Source organism: Empidonax traillii, unplaced genomic scaffold, assembly GCF_003031625.1.
Source record: "Empidonax traillii isolate 1590-97213 ecotype Southwest subspecies unplaced genomic scaffold, ASM303162v1 scaffold406:size580191, whole genome shotgun sequence".
NCBI classification, from domain to species: domain Eukaryota; kingdom Metazoa; phylum Chordata; class Aves; order Passeriformes; family Tyrannidae; genus Empidonax; species Empidonax traillii.
In genome coordinates, this window is record NW_020955599.1 from 265093 (window position 1) to 281621 (window position 16529).

Here is a 16529-nt window from a genome sequence, read left to right on the forward strand (position 1 = left end):
AAACCCAGCCTGGGCTCCATGTGTTCCCTCCCCCCCAACCAGACAGTTCATAAAGCAAACATTGCCTACTTACAGCCAATTATTATAATTACTGAGTACATTCATTCTTATTTTAACTCAGCAGAAATAGAAAATTCCTCTTTTTTTATCCCAAATTGTCCTCCAGACTGACTGAGCCACCAACAGAACGTGGATGCCCAGTTTCCCTGCCTGATAATGAGCTTTTTTTCCCAGGTCCCTTTAAAAAGTCAGCCCTCAGGGCTAAATTTTCCAGGAATTCAGACACCAAAGCAGGTGATTGTGCAAGAACAACTTGTCTCAGAGCAGCTGGAGCTCCCCATTCGAGCTCACACTCACTGTGGTTAATGCAGGGGGATCTGGTTCATTTACAACTTCTTTCATTAAGCAGATACATGGTAACAAATTAAAACTGCAATTACCTGAGTGTGGAAGATGGAAGAAGCCACAGAGAGTGAAAAGACACAGAGAATCATTTAGTTTCCTAAAGAGATATCACTTTTTCAGCTTTAAATGATTTCCCAGTTTCAGCCTGTTTCCATGGCAGCCTCACACTTCACTTGTCCATCCACCCACTGACTTGTCCCTCTGGATGCAGGAGGACCTTTGATGACCTGGATCAGAAGGAGCAGCTGGGTGAACCACCAGGGCAGGACATTTAAATAAAATCTAAATATTGTGCAAAATCACATCCTCCTTGTGAGGCTGTGAACTCACACTGGGCACGGTCTGGCAGCAGAGGTACAAAGTAAAGGTTTGGAAACCTCTCTGGGAGGGGAGGAGGGAGGTGGAAAGGCTTTGCATCTCCAGAATATCCAGTCAGTGAATCCATGAGAGGCAGTGGGCACAGGGCAGCTGCAGAATGAGCTCCAGGAGGGACCAAAAGGCCTCATCTGACACCACCACATTTCCCACTCCGTATTTAAGAACATAACTGCATCAAAACCTCTCCATGTTTGAGGCCTTGAAGGGAAAGAGGATAAAATTTATGAGAAAACTGCCTGATAAAAAAAAAGAATAGGAAAAAAAAAACCAAAACAGAGTAAAGAAAAAGCTGCCAACCTAGGGTTATTAGACTGAGCTTGAGAATAGATTGTATCTGATCAAAGCTTGCACCACCAAGACCTCGACTGGAATTTCAATAAGTCAGAGGCTTCTCTGGCTATTTTGCATCCACACTTTCACTGGGAGGGAAGAATTGATGCTCTGAATACCTGTGCTGTGAGAGATAAAGGGGAATCTCTTGGTATCCAGGTTAATTAGAAATGAAGCTTTGCTGAGGCTGTTTAACAGTAAACAACCATCACATGAAATAAACTTCAATGTACAGTGGAGTGGAATAAAGGACCTTTGGAAGGCTCTTTTCATCTACGTTTTCTTTATATTAGGCAGAGATCAAAACACCCCTTTGAGGAGATGACACCATCTCTCAGAGGGTCACACTCTGCTGAAAGCAACGGGGGCAACCCTGATGTTTAAACACAAGAGTTTGGCCCCAGCCTCGTGTCCATCCTCCAGGAAAAGCCTTTTGATCATCTCCAGGCAACCACATGAAGATGGAGACCTGGAAGAGCTACCAGGAGATGTCAAATTAACTTTTACTGTTAACAAAAAAATTCCTTCATCCTGCATTTATTCTCATTAAAAAAAATTAATCCACCGCTCTGCTGGGCCTGGGATGTTCTGGCTTGCCCTCAGAAGAGCAAAAGCCTATAAAACAAGGTGCTGCCAGACTTCCCCATGGGCACATCCCAAAGGGACTTGCTTGTGGTCACAGAATAATCACTGAGGATGGAAAAGCCCTCAAGACCATGGAGTCCAACCATCCCCCAGCACTGCCAAGGCCACCACTAACCAAACCCAGATGGCTTTTCCATCCCTCCAGAGGAATCCTGCAGCGAAACAGCTCAAGGATGAGTCTGTTCAACCTGAGCCCACCTCACCTTTGCCCTTCCTGCTTCCCCAGCACGGAGATGACAGAACATCAAGGAGATCCAGGTGTTTGCAGTGAACATGCAGAGCAGGTTATTCTCCAGCCTGCCCACCCTGCTGCTCCTCCAGTGAACACCTCACCAGCCCAGCTGAGCCTCTGGGCTTTTCATCCCACTCTTAAATCATTTACATAAAAAAAACAACCAAAATACAACTTTTAGAAGTGTGTCCTCAGCCCCCCCAAAAAATATTTCATAACCTTCAGGAGATTAACTTCCCTACCAGTTCCTTCATTGCATATTGCTCCAATCAAAAGTCAATTTTGTTCTATGACAGTTGTGATATTTCTAAGTGAAAATACAGCCTATTGCTTTAATTTCCTCTTATTCAGAAATCAGATTGTTGTGTTTTGCAGGAGTACTGACAAAGTATCTTCATGCACTTTGGATTTACCCTGACTAACCCTTCCAGAAGGGTCTTTCAATGCTCCTGCCATCATCAGGTTGTACACAACAGGGGGGTAGGAATTCTTTATCACATTGAGTTCAAAGGTATATATTTTCAGGATATTTGGCATTTCAGCCCATATTTTCCACCATTGTGTCACAGCTGCCCATTGCACTGGTGTCCTATGAACACTGATTTTCAAAAAGGGTGTCTGATGAGTAGAAAAGTGATTTAATAGCACCAACAAATTCCAATCCCTAAGATCAGCAGGATGAGAAAAAGGCCTGGATTTTGGGAGAAGAGCAGGGCTGGGGCTCTCAGCATGACGTAGGCAGAGTAAGAAGAGAGAAAGCACGGGGGACACAACAGACATCGAGTGTCCAATGGTCTAAGAAGAAGAGTAAAGCAGCAGTCACCCACTGCAAAGCTCCATTCTTGGTATATAATTGTTCCCCTGGAGCCCAAGTCCTGGTGACTGCTTTTACACCCCCATGAGAATCTGTTGGTCTCTACAGCATCACCACTAAAACACTCCTCACCTGGAACTGCTGGAGCTGACAAGCAAGAACTGAGACCAGGAGAGAACCACAGCACTTCAAAGAAAAGATATCTCAGTTTCTAAACCAGTCTAGAAAGCAGTGAACACATTTCTATGTTTCAAATCACTGACCAAGCCAGAGGTGAAGTCTTGGCTGTCCCAGGACAGGGAGACAGCAAACAGCAGGAGGGGTTCTAAGCATCAGATCCAGGCAGCTCTGGAAGCCTCAAATGCTGGGACTCCAAAGGACTGGAGATCAACACCAGCCTCCCCCAGAGGAGAATTTATTCAAGGCCAAGATACACCTACCCCCTCACCTTGGTGACAGCAAATCCTGCCAGAACAAGGCTTTGCCAAACATTTCCAATCATCCTGTTTGAAGTGACTTGGACTCCAGTGGGTAACGTGCAGGGTCAGCACCTGCTGAGCCACACAGGGCAAGTTTGTGGGAGATTTCTGTGCTGTCCAAAGCACCACTGAACTACTGAATCCTTTTGGATCCCGCTCTGGAAGCCACTGAGCTGGAAATGGTTGGAGGCAGGGAGCACTAGAGGAGGATAATTCTTCTTCCCCTGCTCTCTGAGCTTCCAGTGCTGCTGCCACAGCCAAGCCAAGGGCAGGACAGCCCTGGGTCTGACCCCCTGTGGCCACCTCACCATTCCCACAAGGAACATCATCCATTCTTCCATTTATTAGCTCTCCCTGGAGCCTCATTTGCTGTCAGACCTTTTGGGTACCACAGAATACCAGCATTCAGCAGCAAGAGTAATTGAGGCCTCAATCTGAGGGGACGTTGCCAAGTACAATCCAGTTTTATTAAGAGCGCTGATGGTGATTTATTTGTGCCTGGGAGAGATTACAGTTCCATCCCCATGCAGTATTACATGACCACTCTATATACTGATTTTTTCAGAAATGATTGATTATAACTTCAGAAGTGATTCATTAAGGGATCCTTTCACACAAAACCTCCAAAAAACGTGCTGTGACTCCTTTAATAAAACACAAAGAAAATGTTTTTGCAGCTTATATCAATATTACAGCAATAAGTGTAAATTCACCTCTGTCCTCATTGTTCAGATGAGCATGAAGCAGAACAAGAAATAAGGTACTTTGTCCTGTTATTGCACAATTCGACAGGATCCATGGACTGGCTCTATTACACTAATGGGCTGCTTTGCAATTTGTATTCATTTGCTGCTGCTGAATGGCAGTCAGGATAACTTGTCCTGCTGCATTTATCCCAGATCAGAGCTTCTCCTCTATTACTGAAGCCCAGAGAGTTGAACCTTCCCAGGAGCTCTCCAGTAAATGGACTCCACTCCTGCAAAGGTAATCATTTCCACACCACTGCAGAAGGCGTTTACAAAACTAATCTTCTAAGGCTGAGGAGCCCCTGCATTGAATACCAAAAAGAGATTTATTCATATAGCTGCATGTTATGTATTATTGATGCTGGGCTGGTTATATCCTTGAGCAGTGCACTCAACGTCATCCCACTGCTCTCCTGACCCAAAATGCAATTTTTTTTTTTTTTTGTTCCATTTTACTCCTCCAGTTGCTCTCAAAACCCAATCAAGTGCAAAGTGGCTCACATGTGTGTTCTGCAGCATGAACGATCTACGCTCCAAATTACATAACGCACAAAATACAGATCCAGGGTACAAAAACAAAGCTGAATTCCGTGTTTGTCTCTTTGGCAGACTGTTACTGTTGGTGCCATCTGCATCTAGAACTGCAATTTAGAATAAAGCTGCTGGTTCAGTGCAGTGTCTGGGGTTTAGTGTTTCTCAATAACTCTGAAGAAAAAGCCTTGATAAAAAGGGTTGGAATCATCTTCATCCAAGCATTTAAAATTATGAAAAGATGAAGACAGAGCAGACAATTTCCTGTCAGTTAACTAATCACTTAACAATGTGGCAGAAATAGTAACACCCTGAAATAACCAGAAACTGGCTCCCAGTGTCAGAACAAAAGCATTTGCCTGGATGTACACAGAGCTGTGTCTGCCTCCCTCCCAATGTTTAAATCTTTGGTTAGAAATAGCATTCCTTAGAAAAGCTGGATTATTCTCTTTGTGGCTTTATTGCTGTTTTCTATTATTTTATATTTTTAATATACATTAAATAAGACATCTGAATTAAAAAACTCATCTGTCAATTCTAGACCTGCCAATAGCAGTTATCTATAAACTCCTCTTTCTATCAACTCTGCCAGAAAGGTTTGGGGTTTTTTTGGCATTTGGGAATCAGGGAGCATCATGTTAACCTGCTAATAAAGACTCACAAAAAAATTGTTTTAGATTTAACCTGAAACAGGCTACAGGAGCAGATTTTTGAGCTGAAATCACCACAGAGTGTTTATCTCAAAAGTGCTTTTGTTGAGTGTAGGAATAACAGACATCACAGAATCACTGAGGTTGGAAAAGACCTTCAGGACCATCGAAATCACGTCCTGTGCACTCATTGTGCCAATTGTACAGGAGTTTTCTGGTGTTTTCTTAACTTTTATATCAGGAAATACAATACACACAGTAAAAACACAGAAATCATCGTGTTAGATCCCTCCAGGGAAAGCAGAGCTGGGGAGGGAGTCAGATTTGTGGAGGTTTGTAGTAAAAGCCAGAACACAATAACTCTGTTTAGTGGGGGTTGGAACTACATCATATTTAGGTCCCTTCCAACCCAATTCTGTGATTCTATAACTGCATTTAAAACCTAAAATTAAATCCCAGCCAGCCGTATTCATCAACCTTACCAGGACGACGTCGATCCATTTAATGACAATAATTCACAATATGGGAAAAAAAAAAAAAAGTGAATTATTTCCTGAGCTCTGGTGTTGCATAACAACTTCCAAAGGCCCCTCAGCACACCTGGCAGTTTGGACCTGGATCTCCAAGGGGAGATCTTGGGATAAGCTGCAGCCACCCCATGAATCAGCCCAAACAAAGCACTACCTGGGCCTCACACAATAAAAGAATAACCTGTACTACTCCAGAGTTTAATGAGCTGTGCCTCCAAATCCTGACAGGATTTGGTTTATTGTTTATCCCAGCACTATTTGAGCCTCTGCAATGGCTCCACACCCTCACCTGAGCCTCCCCCAGGCTGCTGGCCAAGTACAATCACCCAAATATTTGCCCTGCCTCAGGCCCTGTGTAAGCACATTATCAGCTTATATATACACTCGACTTTATGCAATTAAGCTCCCTTCGAATGCTTAATTTTTGTGGAAGCTAATTACCATACTTATTGCTACTTGAGATTACAAAGGGGATATACAACAAAGTTTAATGGGGCTGGAATCTCTAGAACTAAAATATCTTCCAGAAATAAATTAGCAGAGTACAGTTTCCAGCTCGCACATAATCACCTGATTTTGTAGCCATAAATAATGTGGATTATTCAGCCTGAAGCATCTCAGGGTTGGGGTTTGTTCTTTACACCCTGAGCAGGACCACACCATGCCACGTGGCCAGAGAGCACAAACCTAAAGTGGCACGAGCTTCCCAGTGGGATGGTTGGTCTACACTTAAATGTGCATTTTGGGGCATTCTGTTAAATCCCCTTTAGTTCTATCCACAATTATTTTGCTGCCATAAACTGCATTCACTGAAATGCAAAGTACAGCACTGCTATCCACACACTGCAATAAATACACAGTTGCCTCTTAAATCCCAGTTAAGAGTTCTCCCATACTGGGAGAACCTTCAAGCCTAGACCAAACTTCAGTACTTTTCTATTATCAGATTTTTGTCCACAACATGTTAACCCCTGGCCATTTCAGAAACGTGGATATTTTTATGTTCATTATCTATTACTATCCCTACTTCTCACCTGGGAGAGACACACAAAGAGAATGGAGGGACAGAGGAATAAATGACACTTGATGATTGAGGATCAAATATTACAGTGTAAGCTAAGGATATGGGCAACTGGAAAAAAAAAAGTCTCTAAGCAATTTAACACTAATTAAAAAATGAAATCCTAAAGCAATTCCCTGGTAATGGACTATTTCTAATTAATCACCTTGCATCCTATAAAGATTTTTTTGAATCTCCCAGGTATTATTCCTTTTAGCAGCGTTATTTTTGTAGTAACTCATTTATCTCGGTAAATTAAACCATTAGGAAGCAGAGCTGACCTTCACCTCTCAACCACACGTGCAGCCAAATCTGTGTTTGTGGCAGCTGAGGCACAGGAGGGGTCCAAGGGCTTTGGGAGCCAGGGGTTGAGTTTCCCATACAGCGGTTTGTGGACGTTTGAGATTTCCTACCAGCTTATTTACACAGCAGAGCAGTGCCTGTCTCTGCAGAGCTGGGATTAAAACCTGCTGTTTACCTGAGAGAAACTCATAAAAGGCAACAAAACACCACAAGTTTCAAAAGCTCAATTTGACTCCAGCTTACATCCTGGGAACTGTCGAGAGTCTCACGTCTGGCAGAGGGACTGAGTGAAGTCAGAGAGAGGAAACATCTAAGCAAGGTTTTGTATGAATTCTGCATCTATTTTACCTCTGCAGAAGGAGCTCTGTTCCTTGGCAGGGCTGTAACAAAGCCTGAAAATCAGCCAAAAATCCCAATAAAAGTACCACAGACACCTCGGGGTACTCAACAGATTCCAGTGGGGCTGTTTATGGGGATAATATTTGTTCACTAGAGAGGTAAAAAGCACAGTTGGTGGAGATTCTGGCTGGTTGTTCTCTGATCTCATCCCACAGCTCCAGGGGACGGGTCATTCTGACTCACATCCTTTTTAATTGGTTTTCTAAATGTCAGCTTGGTCCAGGCTAAGAAATTCAGCATCTCAGCAGTGTCCTGTGGCACATTTATCATCAGAGTTCTCCCAGCACTCGAGCAGGGCAAGATTTAATCCAGCACAAAGGGCCTGATGAGGGGACACATCCGAAATTCCTGCTGGGGCCCCTCCTGTAGCACAGTCCTACACACCCATCCCCCTCTGTGCCACCCCTGCCAGGGGATGGCAAGCACCCCCACCTGGGAGCTCCATTCCCATCCTGGCACTGCCACAGTTCTGCAGAAATCCACCCCCTCCACTCAAACCTCCTGGGAGATGTCCAGGCCCCCTTTGCCATGGAAGCAGCTTGAGGGGTTTCCCTCACTGATGACTCCTGTGAGAATAATTTCCTGATGACAAAAGGAGGCTCTAGAAATTGCTTTATGAGGTATCTGTTAACTAGTTACAGCAGGGTTATTTCACTCCTAATGTGCAGATTTTGGGGGAAAATGTCTGTCACAACAAATCTCGAGGGATACAATTCCCGGGATTTCTCTGAAGGAAGAGCAGGTGCCAAACCAGCAATGGCTATCACACTGAGCCAGGAAAACTCCTGTCCAGTCATGGATTTGCATAGGATAACTGGGAGTATTGGTGAGTAACAATGAGGAAAATGTCCTTCTGAAAAGCAGAGTTAAAAGGGCCCTGATGTTGTCTCAGTGGGCCAGAACATCATCTCTCCAGCAGCAAAACTCATCTGAGGCAACGTGAGTAGCATTGAACCGCATTTTCTAATTGGGGACAACCAGAATTCCTAATTGCATTTAGTTGCCAGCAGTTTGGCCATCTCCCTGCATATCCAGGACTAAATAATGGGGAATTATCCTTGGTATAACTTTTATGCAATGGAGCTGTTCGTTCTTCCAGACAGCAAGTGTTTACCCCTTTCAGCTACATCATCTGGGAATCTTTTGGGTCCCTTCCAACTCAGTATATTCTATAATTTTTGGCTTAATTCCACCCTTGGAAGAGCTTGAGTCCAGATTCTCATCTCCCTCAAAGGCATGTGCATGCCCACAAACCACAGGGGACTTGGGTTTACAGCAAAGGAACTAGAGAATAAAAAAGTTCCAGAACAAGAGGAGTTATGTTTTTTAGACTCACACAGCACACCAGGAATTTTATAGACATGTGTCTCAAACAATCTAATGTAGGAGATCCATAAAGATGCCGAGTTCAGCTCCACTGACACATCACATCAGGTACAGAGGAGAATAAACAAGTCAGAGTAAGCTCCTTTATGATACCCACAGAATCTTCCCTTTCCTTTCAATTACTTTTTCTCATCTAAAAGATATAACTGGGGTTTTTTGCTTGTTTTTTACTTTTGAAGGGTTTTCCATTCTTTAACTTGTTTATAATTAAAAGGTGTGTGAAGTGCCAAGAGATTATTTGTTCTTTCACAAGGGATTTAAAGAACTATCACAATAAATCAATACGAGGGTCAGTATAAAGGCAGGGAGAGACAGGGATGTTGTCAGTGTGAAACAGCAGTGAACTGTAAAAATGAGAATTAGGGTGCAGAGCTGTTTGTCAGGCACGTGAGAGATGGCAGAGCAAGCAAGAAATTTATATAGAATCATGGAATGGTTTGGGTTGGGAGGAACTTCAAAGTTTACTTCTCCTACCCCCTGCCATGGGCACCTTCCACTAGCCCAGGTTGCTCCAAGCCCCCTCCATCCTGGCCTGGGACACTTTCAGGGGTGGGAATCCACAACTTCTCTCAGCAGATGAGGCTTTACCAGAGGACTTGGAAAGCCCAAAGGAATTAAGAACAAGCAAAGTTGAAATTCCTTTCCCAACCTGCAATCTGCAATGTTCCACTGAATGACAATTAAGGAAAAAAACCTTCTCACATCCTTCATTCCACATATTTTCCACCATAGCCAGGGAAAGCCATTTATTCAAACTGCACCTTCTCCATAGCACACAACCATTTTATTTTCAACTTCTATTTTTGGGAGACAAACTTCAGCAAAGCCTATAAATAAAGGCAGATAGTTCTAAGCAGAAGGGCTTGGATTTTTGCCAGTCCTGACATAAACCCTTGTTCCAGGACAATTCCCCACGATGGCCACACAAAAGGGCCACCAGAACAGGACACCTACTCGTGACAGGCTGTGCAGGGGAGGGTTGAGGCTTTCAGAGCCTTTCACAGCTGTGGGGAATGCAGTAAATAAATCTGCTGCTTTCAGACTCAGTGCATGGTCTGGCTTAACAACAGGCTCTATTTCAGAGTTCCTCAGCTGAGTCTCTGCACGCTCCCCCCTCACCCCCAGCTCCCAGTGTCCCCCCAGGACCCCTCTCCACTGCTGCTCTCCTCGCAGATGAATTCACTGAGAGCCAGGGAAGTGACTGCCCCGAGTGCTTCCCAGGCCAGGGCTGTGCTCAGGTCTCCAGCCAGGAGTTTGCCTGGAGTGGCTTCACCTCTCAGCTTTTCACCAGCATCCTCACACACCCTCCAGCTCTCAGCATGGGGCAGGGGATGCTGTGGGGGACCCCCCAGCCCCACCCGAGCGGGGTCAAGTCAGGCACTTTAAGGGGAACACCTTTAGACTGTCCCCAAATCACATTTGAGTAGATCTTACTGATCACAACATCAAAAGGCATGAAGAGAATTCATTCAATAAACATCAGAAACATTCACCAAAGCCATTTCACTGCACACAGGGTGGAAACAACTCACTCCATCAGTCCCTCCTAACTGACTTTCTCATCATCCCATTAAGAGCCCTCGTTCCCTCAGTCACTGCAGAGGGCAGTGTGTTAGTTTAGTTAGATCTGCTTGCAAATATACGAGTCAGTGGCACTGGAAGTGCTGTAAGAATTTATCACTTCAGAGCACTATGTAAATGAGCAGACTCACATGCACATCTACAGTATTTAAATTATCCCCCTCCTGTCTGTGGCAACAACTTTACAACAGGTATAGATTTATAGGGACTTTCTGCTTAACACTTCAAATCCATTTTCTGAACAGTTCTTCTCCTGTGACAGCAATCCCACGTTTTGCTCTTGGCATTTATCACCTTTCCTGTCCCTTGATGCAAAGGAGGAAGAAGTGGCAAGAACAACAGAGGGTTCAGAAGCTTTTGCTGCTGCCAGAAAAGGCTTATTTTATTGCCACAGGACCCTCCAATCCCAAATCCTAAAGGTCCTGGGGGTGTCAAATTGCTTTATGTTGCACCATGTACAATGCTGGACCAGCTGCACTTGGAATAGCAGATGATGCCAGGCAGGAGCAGCAGACATGTCCCCAGAAAGAACAGCTCAGAAGAAATAGGAAAAGATTCAGTGAGAGACTCGATTCAAATTTTGCCTTTCCCAAGACTTAAATGTAAATCACTCCACAAAAATTAATTCCATTCCTCTGCAGTTTACAGATTATCCCATATTATTTTTTCAAAGTTCTTGAGAGAAAGCACCACACACTATTCAGACATGCATAATTCAGCAATAGCTGATGCTTAACAGAATCTTCCATTTCATTCTTTACTCACAATTAGACTTTACACTTATTACTGTGGCCCTCAATTACCAACACAGTTTAATGTCATACCTGAAAGAATTTTAGAGACATTTTATCTGCTGATGCAGCCCCTGAAAAAAAAGGCCATAATTGCTTGTCACTCAAAGAAAATTAAAAATCATTTAGGGAAGGATATGAATTGAATTGCAATTAATATTTTTTACATTCAAGGAGGAGCCCTGTGTGTTTGAGGGGCCTTCAGCAGAGAGAAGGACAGGAACTGTTCTGTGTATGAATCTTATCATGTCATGAATTAGTTACACAAATTTAGATGTTAAGTTTTACCCTCGTATGGCCCCCACATGACCTGTACCTAATCATGCAGCAATTCCCCCCAGTTTGATCTAAATGAAGCTGTTCTCTGCTTGTAGAAGCCCCAGCAGCCAATAAAAGTCGTGAATTAATACATGTGGTAGCCACTCAGGCCGTCCCTTCCCAGCTGCTGAAATGCTCCTGGAAGCCACAGAACGCTGAGTATCATTTCCCTGGTGTCACTGGCACAAAATCACGGCAAAACTAATTCAGCCTAAAGGATGTGGCTTTTCAGGCATGTCAGGGGAACCTTCTTGTACTAATAAAAGCAAAACCCATTCAAAACCCCCAGGTTTATTGCCTGTCTGCCTTTCTTTTTTTTTCTTTAAAGGTCAAATCCGGAAGAAACTACTCATTTTCTTCCTCATAGTACAACTGGCCCTGTAATCCATACTATTACATGAATATTATGTAATATTATTTTATTTATAAAACTGAAATTAAAATGTTTTATTTATAATTTTTATATTTATAAATATTTATAAATTATTTTATTTATAAAACTAAACTATTTATTTATATATTTTTATAAATATCATTTATATTATAAAACTGAAATAATAAGAAAATATATTGAGTTTCAGAGGGAAATATTTTTTCTAGTTGAAGGGATCCATTTTTTTAGTGGAGGTGTTTATATTTTAAAGCGATTTTAATCCATGTTCAGGAATAAAACAGACAGAACATCTAGTTTAGGGCACTCAGTGATCACAGAAATTAATGGCATGGCAGAGCATTGCCTTTGCACTCTCGGCCCCACCAGCCTGTGCAGCTCATTTGCATGGCTTTAATTACATCATCAGCCTTTCCCCACGTGTTTCTGCCTCCCTGAGCACAGGGGTTGAATCCTTTCTCCTGAACGAGCATGTGTTTAATATTTCTGGTTTGCCTCATTTTGCAGTGTGTGTCTGAGCCTTATCTCCTGCCTCTGTCCAAACACTGCTCCGAAGAAAGAATTTTTCATTTCCTTTGGGCTTTTCTCTGCTGTTTGGCGCTATCTGAACGCTCCACAACATTAATTAAACTGACAAGGTAAGGCAGCAGAATTATCTCCACTTCACACGCGGGGTGCTGAGGCGGAGAGGAGTTCAAGTCAAAAGTAAAGCTGGCCATAAACTTCACGAAAATATTGTGGTTGAAACACAAGCTACAGAAGGAAGCGCTGCCTTTGCATGACAGTGCACAACAAGGACCTGGACAAGCAGAGGGTTTGGGTGAAGGCAGTCAGTAAAAGCCAGTCAGCCCGACCTGAACACAGAAAATTCAAATTCTATTTAGTATAAACGTCTTTGGATTTACAGTTTCAGCTACTGGAAACTTGGAGTTGGGCTCAGCTGCAGTAAAAAATCCCCCCTCGTGTTGGATTTCCACGTAGGGCTTCACTACACAAACACGTGGAAGGAATTTGAAGAGAACCAGCCCAAAAAAGCCACAGCAAGGGATCTAAACTAGAGGTTTCTAAACCCCAGTGCTGATAAAGAAGCCAACTTCCCTCTCTGCCAGCTCAGGTAATCAAGGGGTCCCTTTAGCACGTTTTCTGTCCTCTGCACCTCTCCAATGCCTCGACAGGACCAGCACCCTCCTGCTCCTCAATAATTTTCATGACCAGAATGAAGAGTCTGATTTAATCTTCCCAGCCCTGGAGCAACGGAGAGAATGGCAGGTGTATCACCTGACAGCTCTGTGACAGACCCCAATATTACAGCAAAGTAAAAGTGCACAAACGGCAAATTTTCAGAAGTCTGAATATTCACCCTGAATGAGCAAGAACCACACCTGTAGGACCTACAAAAATAAAGCCAAATGTGACTCCTGAGGTGGGGTTGCATTTCTTCCCAGCTATAAACAGCCCCTGAGTGTTATTCCAAATTATCCAGGCTCGTTACCAAACATGATTCTGCTCCTCCTGGATGCAGTGAGAGTGTCCTCACATAAAAAATTCATTGAAACAAGAGAATCTGATCAAGGTCACCCAAACGAGGGGTAAGTGTAGGTGTGTGGTTGTGTTATGCAAGTAACAGATATTTCTGGCTGCTCCAATAACTGTGATTTTCACTTGACAAGACAGAGCTGCGTGAGTCTGTCCTGGAACGTGCCTGGGACACTGTCCCAGAAAATACACTTCCTCCAAGTAATTTATAGGCTTTTAAAAGCCAACATCTCCAAAAATAAATGACAAACACAAAGACAAAATCCTCAGAATATCTGCAGAAAGCAATGGTTTAAGGACTCAGTCTGCCAAAGAACGTGTCATAACAATTTCTCTGAAAATATTATCACCTTATTACCCCAAACCTTCTAATCAGCTCCAGAATCCTCTGCTTCTTCCCCTCTCTACCAACTGCTTTAAAAAGTAGTAAGTTCCTGATTACAAGGATGTGCCTCAGCTAAATCCCTTAACAGCATGTCAAGTGTGTAAATATTTTAACAGCTAGTGGCAAATTCCACAGCCATACATATCTATTTATTAATTTCAATCATCCAGGCCAGGGAGGGACGAGAAGGGCACTGTCATTTAGGGCTGTAATTAATCATCCAGGACACTTCATTGTCAGGGACCATAAATCAAGAAGCAAGTGTTTCTCCCACTCGAGTGATATGTAACCAGCATTAACACAGTGACAAAAATCTGGTGCTGTCAGGAACTGAGAGATATTTTATCTACCTTTGACACAGGGCTGTTTCACACCAGTGCCCTCCACCTCTGAATTTATTTTCTGGATGTAGAGCACACACTTTAAAAAACATGAACAGGGGATAACAACAAGGCTGAGGCAACAAGTTGCCAAATGCCAAGATAAAAAGTTTCTGAAGTAAAAGAGAAAAATTTTCCACGTCAATAAAAGGCATAACAAATATATGTGAAAAATAAGTTGGGACAAATCACTGTTTGCAGGAGAGTGTGAGGCAGTTCCTAAATTGTAATACAGTTGGAAACCAGCCCCTGCTTTAACTCCACATGTGCCTGTGTTAAATACCCACTGGGTCATTAAGACAAACATGCAGGGGCAAGCTACATTTAAAGCAGTGCTAAAAAAAAATATGAAGAACTAACTCTCCTTTTCAAAAAAAAAAAATCTTCTATGAGTCCATAGAATATGTCCATGGTCAGTTTTAGTTTCATATGTGCTTTTTACGTGATAAACATGAAATATGAACTATTAAAGCTTCCAATCTGCCCTCCTTTAAAAGATTACATTGCAGTGTAGATATACAGGAGGATTTATTATCTGTAATATTTGCATGGAGCTGCCACAAACACACCGGAAGGGAAACCCAAAACTTCCAGGCAGAGCCAGGCTTGGGAGAGATCTCATTTGAAGAGACACAAGTCCTGCACTAACAGCTAATCTGAAACCCATTCAAAAGCTGGAAATACCTTTTAAAAAAAATCACATTAGGTTCTGGAAATAACCATCAACTCCATTCTATTTGACATTTCTCCCACCTCCAGCTACACCACGCGCTTTTGGCATTATTCAGAGCATCTCCTATCAGAAATACTGACACTCAGCACAACACAATTATTTGGGTGTTATTCTGACCCACAGGTGGGAGCTGGACCAGTTTGGAGGTTGTTTCTGGGATCAAAAGCACCTGAGAGGGAGAGAACTGTAGTGGCAGGTGAGAAAACTCGGACACTTGTGAACTTTTCACCAGGGTCAAGCCCAACTCAGCCCAGTCCTGAGATAAAAATCACCTGACACTACACACAGCTTGAGGCTTCCACTGAGAGCTTTAATCTTTTAAATCTTTGAGATCTCAGCACTCAAATTCTGTCAGGAACAATTCAACCTGTAACATTTCTTCGCCTACTTATTCTCAGACTACAAGTTTCATAGCCAGAATCAAACCTAAATAAACTGATTGCAATCTACCACAGGAAAATGACTAATAAAATTCCTTATTTAATCACACAGTTCTATCACCTGTATGTAGAGCAGAAAATAGATGTACAACTGTATTACTGCCTGTAAGTGCTAAGGTGGAATTTTGCCCACAGGCAATAACTATAAACCCAGGTCTGAGATAATCCATTTGTAAAACACTAAGCATAAACCACATGCTTTTAGGTTTTGATGGAAGCATTCTTCTCCAAAGCACAATTTACATTTAAATTGATATTGTAGGGAATCAAATACTAAAAATAAGTATCAAGGTTTTCTTCTTCACTGAGTTGTTTCCTAATTAGATTCCAATGTTTTGTCTAACCATTTCATACTCTTATTTTGTTCTGAAAACTACCAAAAAAATTCTTTAATTATTCATGATCCCTAACTTCTGGGAAGTGCCTCAAATTGCTTTTGTTAAGAAAATAAGAACAGGCTGTTTACATTTAGCAGAAAACAAAGCATAGAAAGCCCCACTGATGCAGCAGGAATAGTTCTGATAAAACCCAGCACAAACATATCCCACATCATTTATTCCTCTCCTGGGAACAGAGCACTCAGGGCCCTGTTCCCTGGGAATGTGGGGTTGGACTCAGTGACCCACCTGCCCTTGCCTGGTTGTGTTTCCTTAACACCAACCCTAATAATTTCTTTGAATTCCATACCAAGCCACTCTGGACTCGCAGCAGAGGATAAGGACGACAACTGCAACATTTAAGGAATTTCTGAACACCTAAACAAAACAAAAAAAAAGCTTTTACAGCAATAAAGTAACAGCTCCCTAAAGGAGAACCTTCTAAATAAATTATACAACTAATGAGGCTGAAGAGCATCAATAACCTGGATAAATCTGGTGGTTGGGAAGAGCAGCAAAGTGCCCATCACACTTTGGTTTCAAGGCATTTTTGGCAGGGGCTGGGAGGGAACAAGTATCTACTTTATTCTGTCCTTTGATGGCTCAAAGAATTTGTTGCCACGGGTTGTTATAGACACACACACTGAACAAATCAATATCTTAAACGATAGAGAAAACTCTTTACTGGTTTCCTACCAACAGTTTCGTT